The following is a 15518-nucleotide window of genomic DNA, read 5'->3' as shown; positions in this document are numbered from 1 at the left end:
AACTCAGCTCGACTCACTTCTAGCCCTAAGAACATGGTAATGGATTCATATTCTCAACAATTAATTTATAATCAAATTTTATAAATAATATAACCAAACTTGATTCACATTTATAATTATAATCCAAATAAAATACCTACATGAAATGGTCTAATAACTAGTTCATTAATTCACTTGAACAAACTCACTGAGAATTATCAAGTGATTTTTTTTCAATTATTTTTATCAACTTATAATAATAATAATTTTTTTAACATAATAAGTAGAACAATTCTATCAATTCAGCAAAAAACACTTCTATAGATGTATGTATAAAGATACAATTTAAGCCATGGTCCAATACGATACATGGTCTAAAATTATTAACCCAATCTCTTTAGAATCAAAGAGGCCCAACCATGTGAGTTATGATAGGAGCATGGATTTATCCGAGATATTTAGGACACGGGTTCTATGATCCGTGTCCGACCCGACTTGTTGACCCGACTTGCATAACAAGTAAGACCTTATCAGACACTATTTCATATATAAACCCACAACTCATCCACAACTATAACGTGGGGGAACTCTCTGAAAATTAGGAAAAATTTTGTCCAATACTGTAAGTAGAGAAACATAAGAATGGTGGCCAAATCATGACCTCCCTATATGAATATCCCATCAAACTCAAACTATTTCTTAATCCTAATTCATTTAAGTCTGCCTATAATTCTTGCTAACTTAAGCATCATAGTCATTTATAGATATCTCCCACCATCATTCAAAGTTCACACGAAGCCATATTCTAGCTACTTTGCCCAATCTCCTACTTCTTTTCCAAGCCCAATCCACTCACAATCTATTTCAAGTATGCCTCCGTCCCCATTTATTCGAGGGGCAGGTCTTCGTCCCGTGGAGATTTTGTGGGTCCTTGTTAGCCTTTTCATTGCAGATAATCCCGGCGGATATTTGCAGGTGCGGATTTTTTTTCCGTCTCTAAATTCCCCTCCAATACGTTGTGTATGTATGAATATTATTCATATCATGGTTTTGAAGTTTCCTGAACTAAGAATTAAACATATGCGAATTGAAGTGAATTTAAGATTAATCATGATGGTCATTTGCCAACTTTCAATTATTTTAGACAATACTCATTACTCCATAAGAAGTCTCGAGCTCGAAAATGTATGATGTAACATGTTCCTGCATGGTAGGCCTCAGATGGTGTATAAACTCATCCTGTCCAAGGTTGGGCTTGCCTTCGCTTGATATGGATGAGGTATGCGTCGACTTTAAGAGGAATGGTGGCGGTGGGCACCTGCAAAGGTACTCCGATACTCAAGTTAGTAAGAGTAGAAAATGAGTATAATATAATTTAGAGTGAATAGCGTACCTTTTACGTAGTTAAGACTTTGTATTTATAGAATGTTACTCTTCATATTGGTTGAGATCTTTTCCTGATCTTTCGATAACCAACCTTAGTCTGTTTCTGAGTGGGTTGTTAAGGGCAAGATTTTCTCTAACTCATGATAGCAAGGTGAACTATGGTTGGAAATGTTCTTGGCTGGATTGGATAGGGCTGCGGAGCAAGCTAAGTTTATTGCTCCTGTTGTTGATTTTGTCATTATGGACCCGTGCAGAATTCTTCTTAACGGAGGACTTGTAGATGATGATATAGAATAGGAGGGTGGAGATGAGGATATGGCTACTCTATAATAGTTTATTTGTTTTAAGAATTATATATTTTGTTTGAACAATATGGTGTGGTCATGTTTTGCTGATGATGAACTGACTACCCAACTTTAAAGAATGAACTTGTTTAACTTATATATTGTGCTTTTATGTTGCTTTGATATGTGTATGTTTATGTGATCATGGTAGGATTGATTAGGGATGATGATTGAACATTGTGAAATGGATAATTGAGTAAATATTGCTGGATTGTAATTTGTGAATTGAGGATTGTTTTGATGGGACCAAGAGCTATGTCTTAAGTGACGTTAGGATTGATGAACAGAGATAGCATAATTTGTGCTATATGTGATTTGCATAATAACCGTTTTATACATCGGTTAGTGATTTTGAATTTGAATAATTGTAGCGAAGTATCACTTGCATTAGTTGTATTTGGGTTTGAGTAACCGATTTTAATGGTCGGTTATTAGAGATAATAGAAGGTGATAGATAGCTTGGCCTTTTAAATGTTTGAAAACTGGAATATAAATCAGTTTTGATTAGTTAATTAAGTCATTTGTTGTGGTTTGAATATTGTTACTAATCGATCACTGGACTAGTAGATGTCTTTAGATATTTATTTAGATTGTGGAGAATATTTGTTTGTGGATAGTATCTAAAATTGCCAATCAAATAATAAAGAAGAACTAGTTTAGTAAAAGTTGCGGTTTGCTTGAGAATTGAATTACAATTCGGTGAAGAACACTGAGTTTGAATTATGGATTAGGATATCCCTTGGGTAAGCTTGAGCAGTTGGCTTAAAATCGATTGATGGATTATTCATTTTTTGGGATTTGACCATTCGAATTGTAAGTTTATTTTGGTATAGAAAAAATCGATTACGGATAACTCAGCAACATGAGCATTTTATAAGGAAGTATATCTCAAGAAAGGGTATGGTGGATTGAATTATATGTATGTGGTTCTTGAATATTTGTGGACAGAATGATTAATTTTGATTGATTGTGTATTGGATGATTTATAAATCAATTGGAGATAGTGATAAATAAGAGTAATAGAAAAAACTGAAAGTAAAAGAGTAAAGATATTTCATTAATGAAAAAGAGCATATCACCATGTTTCAACTTATGAACTTAGCTATGATACATCTTTAAAGAAAAGATATTCCCTGTACTCATTAGGGTACTATCGCAAAATGTATGCATTTTGTCTGATGAGCTTTGAATGTTGTGTTGTAGTTCCGTGCTATAGCTATTTTCTTAGCCCGTGTGATGTATCTCGTATGTCCTTGAACTTATTTCATCCTCTGTATAGGTTAGTCTTATATATCTTATTTGGAGTTGAGTTCTGTTAGGAGGTTGAAACTTTTTGAGTTATAGTCTACATGGCGATACTGTTGCTGAGGTTGCTTTGGTGGGTTTGTTGTAAAGTGTATGCTATAGCACTGCCTAGCTTCCCTCTAGTCGGCATGTACTGTTATAACTGTGTTATCTTATATAGAAGACTTGATACAGAAATGTATAGTAGAAATAGTACACTAGATGCATTTAAAGAAGGTCTACCTTATTAGAAGATATGTTATATTGAAATTTGAAATAAAAGATTGACATGAGTAAGCTAGATTACGCGTACATATTGTTTTATCGTGATAAAAATGAGTTATTAATGTAATATGTTGAGGTTATTTTTCTTTTATTTTTCTTCCAAGTTAATTTAAATTTTTCCTCTTTGTATTGAATATTGTAAATACGGATTTTGAATTTGTTTGTTAAACCGAAAGCTAAACCCTCTTATTCCAAGAGAGAATAAAAAAAATACAAATAGGATAGCGTGAACTAGCATTGAGGAATCAAAATGTAGTTGAAGAACAAAATAGTAATTAGTAGCAATAACAACATAAATAACGAGAGAAATTCATTGTAACTTGACTTAAATTGTTTGGATCATATGTAATTTTATTCTTGATTATATATCAAAAATAATAAAATCAACTTCGTTATTTGATCAAATGTAATGACCCAATTTCTGACAGGTCCGGATCACTGTCAGTCATTAGGTGTCACTTTTCAATAATTCTATAAAACTCTAGACTCGATAATATTTACTACATATGAGCCTTTCGTACTAACGGAATTGCGTATGTTAGCTTATTTTTATCATATGCTTTTCTCAATAAACCCGTTAGCAGCAACCAAAAACATCATCAGAGATATACAATATAAAATAAATACCAAACTAACAACAAAATTAAATTGGCAACAAGATTACAGAAAACTCTCATGCATATATACATCTCAAGTTAGTTCACACAAACTTGACATACTTATATATATATATATACACGTATATACAATTGACAACTTCCTAAATACCTAGTTCATATAGAAAACTCCTAAACTGGTACCCGAATTAACAAAAGAAAAGAAAATATTAAGTCCTATCCCTAAAAGATGCTACAAAGGTGAGGGAAAGCAACATCTAAGGAACAAAGACCATCTATCCTACATTCTTTCCACCTTCGGGGCACAAGTCAGCAAACATCGTCTCAAGACTAGTCTTGAGCATCTCTTGTAGAGTCCGAAAATACATGCTCCTCTGGTACCTCTCTGAATAGAACTCCAGTGACGACAGTCAAGTCGAAATCCTCCATTTGTGGGTAAAAGAGAAAAGGAAGGAGTGAGAACCTATATGGTTCCCAATAAGGTGACATCATGAAAACGCATTTCTCTTGTGAAACCTAGAGTTCTGGATCTATCGTAACAACTCGCTTGCTAAGTCTCTCGGCTACTTCCGTATTGCGGGCTCTGACATAACTCTTTCTTGGCATCTTCCTTTGGGGTTAATGCCACTCTTTATGCTATTCTCTATGACTGTTATTCCTAGTTTTACTATCTTATTCTAAGCTTTGGAGAAATTTTAAATCATATAATTTTAAAAATACAGACAAGAATCAGAAAATAGAAAATTAACAAGAAGTAGATAGCATATAACAGAAATAATGAACAGTAAACAATCACAATCAAATGTGCAAATAATTTATGATGCATGCCTATTCCTAGTGCAGGCCATGAGCTCATGCATCGGTTGTCTGAATATGGTTTCTTTACTGTGTCAGTCAGGCACATTGGTATCATCATGGGCGAACCCATGTCAGTTAAGATACCTTGGCATTACGGTTACCCATGTCAGTTAGGCCAAATCCGTTGCTCACATTTCTCTGTGCATCACAATGAGAAACAGGTTATCAATTAGGCGAACATTCCCGCATTAGCAACCTTAGGCTATCAGTCAGGCAGGCACTTCGGCATTTGAGGTTTGCGCAAAGGCCCAGTCAAACAAACAATTCTCAATTATCTTTTTCATTCAGGCCATCAGTTAGGTGGACATTCCCGCATTAGCAACCTTAGGCTATCAGTCAGACGGGCACTTTCTCATTAGCGATTTGGCACACAGGCCCAGTCAAACAATTAATTCTCATAAATAATTATCCGTTTACAATTATCTCATTCATTCATGGTTTCTTATTTTCTCTCTTTCATCATGCCTCTGCATCACCTTATAAATACACATACCTCCGCATCACCACATAACTAAGCATACCTCCACATTACTATATTACTAAACATACATCCGCATCACCTTTTAACTTTAAACCTTTCTAGGGACAAATTACATTCTTACTCATTTTTCTGACTTGTCTAGCCTATTACCTTCTTGGCAACCAGTCTTCTATTTAATAATTGATATAACAAACGGACTCAGATTTATGCAAACTTGATGTCCACGCATTTGTATCTAACTTAAGTTTCATTTGGTTCAAGTTTCAGAGCAGTCTTATTTCCAAAATAAAATTTATGCATATTCTGTTTTGAGAGGTTTCTATTAGGTTAATCGATGAACTGGTTAACTTCCAAAGTGCATAACTAATTTTCTAGAATAGCCATGGCTCTTAAACTTAAACTGAATGAAGTAGATACCATAGGATTTCATTTGGTTTTGGTTTCATCACAAAAGCTTTTCTGCATTAGGAGATATTCAACACGGAAGTCACTGCTCTAAGTTTGTAAATCCCGTTTAGCCATTAGTGAGCAGTAAACTGTTAAAGACTTTTAATTCATAACTTCTAAAATCCTAAACTTTTGAGTGAATAAACTATACATCATAAGGGTTCTATCGAAACTGGTTGCACTCAATTTGAAGTTTAAGATCAATACCAGTAACTTAAACAAGTTTCAGAATTGCATGTCATTAAAATATTGAACCTTCCATTTTGTAAATTGTGTATTTAATTCTATAAAAATGGGATTACCCCAAAACTTGGGTTGTTTAAACCGATACGGCGGTTTAAAAATGGTAATCTTATGGTTTAATTATTAAACAGTTTTCTTTTTTCTCTTTGGCAATTTGGCCAAACTTTCAAGGAAGCTATCTTCAATCTAAATTCATAAAGCCACTAGAAAGATTATCTAGAAGAAAAATAAAGAACCAAAATACCTAGCTTAATTAAAATCTAACCAAACTAAAACTGAACCGATTTTTCTTTAACCAAAGCACTCTTTCTAGATTAGCTACTTAACCACAATTAACCACTCTCTCTTTTCTCTTCTTGCTGGCTGAACCTCCTCCATATATTAGCCAAGAATGATGAATCATTAGAAAGCAATTAATGAAGGAACACATGTAATTAGACAAGTGTGTCTTCCCTTGATTATTGTCACTGAACCACACCTCTTTTTGACCACCCAACCCTTTATCATAAGATCATTCTTCATATAAGCCATGCTAGTATTAAGTGTGAACAAAAAAAGAAGAAGAAATGAGAAGAGAGTTAGAGAAAGAGAGGAGTCTGAGAGTTAGAGTGAACCGAGGAAGAGAAGGGAGTTCTTCCAATCTTCACCACCACTTCCACATGATTCCTCAAGCCTCTAGCTACACACCTTCATGGAGATGATCAAGATAATTAAGGAGAGCAAGAGAAAGTGAAGAAAGGGCTGGCCAAATTTTGAAGTAAAGTTGACCGAAGGAGGAAGAGAAAGCCAGAATCGATTCCGTGAGAAAGGGTGAACTCCATCGAGGTAGGGGTTAGGCTAGTGTAATTGTATGTTTGTGTTTATATGAATAATGTTTGCTGATGATGTAATGAGTAATTGCTGCTACTTACGACGTTGGATTATGTATGATAATAATGAAGATGATTAATGTGCTAGCATGCAGAATTTTATGATAATGGTGTGCTCTTGAATGAACATATAATGTATGAATGATTAAATTGACAAGAGCTCAGCTCTTAGGGCTTTAAGACTAAGTTGATTAAGTCTAGACAAGTGAAATAAAGATAGATTATGATTAAGAGATGATGAGAGTCTTAGGAAATCGAAATGGTTCGTTAGAATCTAAGCCAAATTCTGCCGATATAGTTACTGAAATTAGGCAGTGACTTGCACGAATATTTGGGCAAAATCTAGCCATTCAAAAATCTTGCAATAATTCCCTGGTAATCCTTGATGAGGGTAGATAATCTTCTCAAAATCTCAGAATATTCTGATGAATAGGTTGGAAGATAAAAATGTTTGAAAGTAAATAGTTTCTGTTGAAAGATTTGCTTTTGAATTAATCCAGTAGAAACTTCCAACCTACACAAAAGCAAATCTTCCAACAGAAACTATTTACTTTCAAACATTTTTATCTTTCAACCTATTCATCAGAATATTCTAAAATTTTGAAAGGATTATCTACCCTCATCAAAGATTACCAGGGAATTATTACAAGATTTTTGAATGGCTAGATTTTGCCCAAAAATTCATGCAAGTCGCTGCCTAATTTCAGTAACTATATCGGCAGAATTTGGCTTAGGTTCTAACTAACCATTTTAATTTCCTAAGCTTCTCATCATCTCTTAATCATAATATATCTTTATTTCACTTGTTTAGACTTACTCAACTTAGTCTTAAAGCCGCAAGAGCTCAGCTCTTGTCAATTTATTCATTCATACATTATATGTTCATTCAAGAGCACACCATTATCATAAAATTTTGCATGCTAGCACATCAATCATCTTCATCAATATCATACATAATCCAACATCATAGCTAGAAGAAATTACTCATTACATCATCAACAAACATCATTCACATAAACACCAACATACAATTACACTAGCCTAACCCCTACCTCGATGGAGTTCACCCTTTCTCACGGAATCGGTTCTAGCTTTCTCTTTCTCCTTCGGTCAATTTTACTTTAAACTTTGGCCAGCCCTTTCTTCACTTTCCCTTGCTTTCCTTTCTTAGCATGATCATCTCCATGAAGGTGTGTAGCTAGAGGCTTGAGGAATCATGTGGAAGTGGTGGTAAAGATTGGAAGAACTCCCTTCTTTTCTTCGGTTCACTCTAACTCTCAGACTCCTCTCTTTCTCTAACTCCCTTCTCATTTCTTCTTTTTTTTTGTTCACACTTAATACTAGCATGGCTTATATAAAGAATGATCTAATGATAAAGGGTTGGATGGTCAAAAAGAGGTGTGGTTCGGTGACAATAATCAAGGGAAGGCACACTTGTCTAATTGCATGTGTTCCTTCATTAATTGCTTTCTAATGAGTCATCATTCTTGGATAATATGTGGGGGAGGTTCAGCCAGCAAGAAGAGAAGAGAGAGTGGTTAATTGTGGTTAAGTGGCTAATCTAGAGAGAGTGATTTGGTTGAAAAAAATCGGTTCGGTTTAAGTTCGATTAGATTTTTAATTAAGCTAGGTATTTTGGTTCTTTATTTTTCTTCTATATAATCTTTCTAGTGGCTTCATGACTTTAGATTGAAGATATCTTCCTTGAAGGTTTGGCCAAATTGCCAAAGAGAGAAAAGAAAACGGTTCAATAATTAAACTGTAAGATTACCATTTTCAAACTATATTGGTTTAAACAACCGGCAACTGAGAAATCAGCAGCAGAGAGTATCTTAATTTTGAATAAAATTTAGAATATTCTACTAAGTTAATTCATTCAAGATAAGCTAGTAGAAAAGATTCCATAGATGAATTTAACTCGACGGTCAAATTCATTGTTATCGATACGGTTTTTGGCTTAGGACACGCTTTTATCTCTCACGCTATATCTTTTATTTTCACTTATCAAGTCTAAATCTGCCTTATTATTTTATGATGAGATGATTCTCAGATATTTATCAAATTTCTCATCACATAATTTCTGAGAATAACTTTGTGGAAAATCGGAGTGTTACATCAAACGCTTGTATAATTGTGCTTATTTAGAATTTCTAATGAAAACATGGAAGTCTAGTATGCATTAAATGCAACTAAAATTGTATACCATTAGATGATGTTACCAGAGAATTTGGAAGGACTTGTTCTCTTTGTTGATAACTTTGGAGTGACTACTACCGCGGTCATTATTTTCGAGGTGTGATCGTCATCACTGTACCATTACAAGGACCATAGTTATTGAATCTAACCGAACCAACCAGTTCGATCAAAAAATCGGTAAACTGGATCTTAAACAGGTCTGGATTGACATTTTAATCGGGCAAGCAAATGAACCAGTCAAACTCGAAAAATCCAGTCAAATCCGACCTAAACCCAGGATCAAAGACCGGAAGGCCCGCTAACGTTAGCACACGTATCACTCAAATTTCAAAAAATTGGAGGATATGCTAAGTGCTGGGTTCAAACTTGAGTCCTTAAAGTTATAAAAGACCTGCAACCACTAGACCAAGTTTGTTCTTTGTAATATATTGTCATTTTATAAATATATTACTAACTATTAGACATATCCTAATTAATAACTTTATGTATTAACTCTTTTGGTCATGCAAATTTAAGATATTTTTTATCTCTTTATTTTAATAAATAATGTTCATATTAATTTAATTTATTTTATATTTTATATTTATTCTTTCTTAAATTAATTATTTTTTAATTATATATCATTATTAAAATAAACATTAAACTTTATTAAATATCTATAAATTAAAAAAGATAAGCAAAACTTTTTATTAATCATAACATATTTTTTTTATTGATAATTATATGACATCTATTAATATTAATATTTTTTAACATATATTTGAATAATTTAATAGATACTAATTAATTAATGAATTAAAAAAAAGTTAATTTAATATAGAAAATTAAAATTTATACATTTATTTAATTATGACCGGGTCAACCGATTTAACTTATGACCCACCGGTTAAACCAGTGACTCAATGATCTAGTAATTTGGCCGGGTCGATTGTTGGTTTGGTTCTGATAATTATGACCAGGACTCTTCTGGCCCTGCTAATCATCTTGTCCGTTTTGGTTCAAAAGTTCAGTTATCTTCTAAATTTTGCTTTCAACAATTCATTGATAACTAATAGTTCGGCTGTAGTGGGAGGAGGAGAAGGTGAATTGCTTTGCTTTTTTGCCATTGATTATAACCTGCAAAAAAGGATAAATAATGGGATCAAAAAAATGATAGTGGAGTTAAGTAAACTCAGTCCCATGGTGGGTGCCAAATGTTCTGGCATGGTAGTCCTCGAATGGTATATAGCTCGTTCTGTCCAAGGTTGGGCTTGCCTTCACCTGAGACAGATGAGGTATACGTCGACTTCAAGAGGAACGGGAGTGGCGGACACTTGCAAAGGCACTCCGACACTCAAGTTAGTAAGAGTAAAAAATGAGTATAATGTAATTTAGAGTGAATAGCATACCTTTTAAATAGTTAGATTTTTATATTTATAAAGTGTTACTCTTCAGAATGGTTGAGATCTTTTCTGGTCTTTCGGTAACCAACCTTAGTTTGTTTTTGAGTGGGTTGTTAAGGACGAGATTCTCTCTAGCGGAAGATAAATCATGTTTATTATTGTATTTGAATTCTGATTGATAAGCATAAATGGGCCGATTTATGACTACCGGATCATAACCAATAGGGTTGGCAGGAGTAACCAAACCCGCGAGTAATAACCCGTATATATAAATTTAAAATTTAAAAAATCTATAAACTATATTTAGGATTAGGGTTTGTATTGCACAGCCTCTCCTTTAGTGATCACTGCCTCATTCCTCAGACCTTCACCCTCACACCCTCACCCTTACCCTCACCGTCACCAATCTCCACTACTTCAACTATCACTGCATCGCCGTCTGTTACTACTGAGCCCGAGCCAGAGACATTCACCCTCAGACCCAGAGTCTTCTTTTTCTTCACTTACTACAAGAAAAATACTGAATGCCGTTGAACGTTAGCGGCAGGTTTATGGCAGATTTACCGGCAGATATGGCAATAAATTCATCGGATAAAAAGGTTACCATCAGATTTGATATTCCAACGGTAAATTCTTCGGTAATAATTGGAGGAAAAACATGAAAAATTGGCATCAAGTTTACCGTCGGATTTACCGTCGGATTTATCCACCGGTAAATCTCAAATAATAGAACGCTGTATTTTGGTCATACGCAATGCATTACCGACGGTAAACCTGATCTAAATTCAAAATGTGCAGGCCTCTCCCCTCACTTTCGATAACACCCTTCTCTTTGCCCCCATTCTCCTCTCTTTTCTCTCTCCCCTGCAACATCCTCCGGCAGCACCTGCAACCACCCTCCGCTAGCGCTGCCGACCTCCATTCTCTTCCAAAGTCTACATCAAGTTATCTGGATTGTGTTTCATTGCCTCAAACAGAGTTGCTCCATCTGTCTCCGCCGCCATTGGAAGAGCTACTGCTGCTGCTCCCTCTGTTGTCAAAGCTGTGTCTCTCCTCCGTCGTCAGGTAGGTTGCTCCCATCCCTCTCCCTATTCTATAATGTTTTCATTTTTTTAATAAAAAACCCTAACCTTTTTTTTTCCCTAACCCCCCTTTTTTCCAAACAGCATCTCGTCGCTGATTGTTCTTTTTCAGCCTCTGTTAGTTGTTCTTCTTGTTGCTGATTCTTCTTGTTAATTGTTATGTTGTTGTTGCAAAGATGTTTAGTTCTTGTAGTTATTGAATTTATTTGCTATTATTGTTCTTGATTACTTAAATTTTTCTTGTAGTTATTGTTGTTGTGGTTCTTGTTGATTTGTTAGTGATTGTTATTGTTGCTGTCATTGTTCTTGTTGATTTGTTAAATTTTTGCTAATAATTGTTCAGTTCTTCAAGATCTCTGCTTTGAGACTTATTTTCTGTGTCTCCATTGTGTTTAGGAATGTGTCGTTGAGGTACCTTCCTGTGTCGTTTAACCAAGCAATTAGTGCCACAACGTCTTTCTTCACTGCCGTTTTTCTCTTCAAGAGGCAGGCTTACAGAGTGATTCGAGGTTTGATTTCTCTTTTCTTATTTTGTTTTCTTTCTTTATATATGTTTTGGATGAGATAGTCATTTGAGTTGAAGATAAAATGGAGTAAGATTTGTTAGTAGCTGAGAATCTTCTCTCTTAGTAAGTTATGTTGTTGATGAAAAAGAGTAGCTCATATCATTGGGGAAAAGAGGGTGTTTGCCATTTCATAAGTAGCTTGTGTTTCTTGTTAGTTGAAATGCACGATTTTCATATCATTAATGTAGTTTATTAACTATTATGGTTGTTGCCGGTGTTTACAGTGTCTGGTTAAGTTATGGTTCTGTTTGTGCACTCTCTTGTAGGTAAAAATGACGTATTTCATAGTTTCTATAGTGTTTTGCGATCCTTTAATTCAAGTTGCAACTCATCCACTTGATTTCCAGTAATTACTGATAGTAACAAGCTCCAGAATTTCACAATTAAAAGTTTATATTCGCTGCTAAATTCGTCGGTAATTAGTGGCGAACGAAACAATTCGCCAATAAACAGTTACCGACGAGGTTTATACCATCGAATTTATTCCGCCGCTAAATCCGACGGTATCCAACGACTTTCTTATAGTGACTACTTCATCCATCACCACATCGCCATCCGTCCTCTAACTGCGTCGTTGTGAATCTGCACTTCATCGTTTTAAGTTCTTCTCTTCTTCTTCCACAGATTTGCACTTGGTCGTCATTGCTGTGAGCTTGAGCATTTTCGTTGCAGCTTCCTGTGAGACCATCACTGTAGCCCTTTTCCTCTGATCGTGTCTGACTTCCTCCTCTCTCTCTCTCTCTCTCTCTCTCACCACTGATAAATTCCCTCTCCCTCCTTCTCTCTCTCTCACATTATGAATGACTAAATCTGCACTTCATGATTGTTGTGAATTTGTGCTACAATTTTCTTTATATATGTGCCCTATAGTGGGTCTGATTGCAATTTATATATGTTGATTAAGAATAAAAAACTTTGTGATTATAGTTTACATATGTCTGATTGCAGTTTTTTTTTTCGTTTTAAATCATTATCAGTTTTGTTTATTTTTTGCATAATGTTGGCATGTTGCTATGTTGATTGAGAATCAGGGTTTTGTTGATTAAGAATCAGAGACTTTGTGATTGCAATTTATATAGGTCCAATTGTAGTTTTTTTTATTTTAAATCATTATTGGCTTTGGTTGTTTTTTTCATGATGTTGGCATCTTGCTATGTTGATTGAGAATCAGAATTTTGTTGATTGAGAATCAGAGACTTTGTGATTGCAGTTTATATATGTTTGATTGCAATTTTTATTTTTCATTTTAAATTGTTGTCGGGTTTGGTTTCATTTTTTCATGATGTTGGCATGTTGTTATGTTGATTGAGAATCAGGACTTTGTTATTGAGAATTAGAGACTTTGTGATTGCAGTTTATATATTTTGATTGCAATTTTTTATTTTATTTTAAATTGTTGTCGGCAATGGTTTCATTTTTTTATGATGTTGGTATGTTGTTATGTTGATTGAGAATCAGACTTTGTTGATTGAGAATTAGAGATTTTGTTATTATAGTTTATATATGTTTCATTGTAGTTTTTTTTTTTCATTTTAAATTGTTATCGACTTTGGTTTTCTTTTATGATGTTGGCATGTTAATACTAATTAAATTGCTATACCTTTTGATTTTCAGATTTAAATATTGAACGATGATGAAGAGTTGAAAAGTGATAAAGAATAAGGATTGAAGACTCATTTATATTTAATGTTGCAATTTCTTGATTATGGTGTTAAATTTGTAGTGATCAGGTGTTAGTTTTTATTTGAATTTCAAGTTATTTGATATTGTATGAATTTTATATTTGTATTTTAATTTATGTATAAATTTCAAGTTTTTATCTTAATCTATATATGAATATGTAAAAATTAAAGTGTTATTTAATTTTTATAGGGATGGATAGAGACGAATAGGAGCGAGACGAGTACCCAAGTGAAAGGAAGGCGAGACACGATCAAATAGGGTAAAATCTCACGCCTACCCGTCCACTGTCAACCCTAATAACCAAAAACAAAAATAGTCATACATTAATTAAATTAAAACGGGTTAGTTTTTTTTTGGGAACGTTCACATATTTTTGTTGCGTTGTTTTTTTTATGTTGTATTTATTTATAAGCATGAGATACTGAAATAGAAATATAAAGACACAAAATTATATTTTACATATAAGACAAAACAAAAATATCATATTTAAAAATATTGAATTAATATATTTTGTATCTTTTTTAACAAAAAACAAAAATACTAACAAAAGAAATAGCATATTTTTTATTATTATTCTAATTAATTTTTTGTAATTATATTTTTTTATCAACTTTTTAAGAGGCTTAGGGTCAGGTATGCATGCTCTTTCAGGAAAACTTAACATTTCCGTCCTTATTACCTACTACTATCATTCATAACTTTTTTAATGGGAGGACAAGAGAGAAATTAAAATATTTAGCAAATAACTATAATTACGATTCTATCCCTGCCCCGCTGCCCCACACCCACTAAGAGCACATGGGTAATGAATATTGAATGATGAAGATGAAGACGAAGAACAAGTGCGAACGCTAGCCAGCTAAAACAGACAAACATGTTACTCACTCAAAAGAAAAGAACAAATAGATATTATTTGCACTCCTCTAAAAGGGTGGGTAACAGATTCAGTTGGCATCCCATAATCTGGTGATTCCTTCTGTCCCCACTTTACCAAAACCAAACCAACAAAAATATCTTTAGCATAAATATCATCATTTTATTATACTGATGAATTTAACTAATTCAGTTCAACACAATCCTATGTAATTACAATGAGTTTTTCTATTTACACCTCCTACGCTGTAATCAGGACCCATGTAAAAAAGTTAAAAAAGAGCAGGTACTATAAATAAATATATATAATATAAAATAAATGTTAATTTTAATACAATTTTATAATTATATAATATTAAAATATGCAATAATATAAAAAAATCAAGGGCAACATAAATTAATACTGACCATATATTTACGTGGATATGTGCAACTAATATATGAAAGGAAAAGTATAGGGTACTAATTATCATATTTTAAATATATATATAAAGAGACACATCCAGAAAATATATCTATAAATACATTTCTATTAAACACAGCTATAAAAAAGACATTTTTATTAGACACATCCAAGAACACACTTTCATAAAACACAATTATAAATAAAAGTTGGCAGAAATTGGCAGATATGCTGTTAATAACGTAGCAGAACCGTATATGAAAAATGCTTTTTAGATTACATTTTAACTTTCGTTTTTAACTTGTAGATCAATAAATTAAATATGAATTTTTAGAAATTTTTTAATATTATATATATCTTAAGATAAAATATCATATATGTAAAATTGGAAGAAGGGAGAGAAAGCCTATATACGCCCCTCCACTAGGTCATCAAACAATGGAGGGGCCTCGCGTACATATATAATAACTATATAAAAAAAATATAAGATACTAATATATTATCTGTTAATTTATTGTTAATAGTAATTAATTATTATAT

Source organism: Arachis duranensis, chromosome 10 (assembly GCF_000817695.3).
Source record: "Arachis duranensis cultivar V14167 chromosome 10, aradu.V14167.gnm2.J7QH, whole genome shotgun sequence".
NCBI lineage: Eukaryota > Viridiplantae > Streptophyta > Magnoliopsida > Fabales > Fabaceae > Arachis > Arachis duranensis.
The sequence above is the reverse complement of the archived record's forward strand: the minus strand, read 5'-3'. Positions refer to the sequence as shown.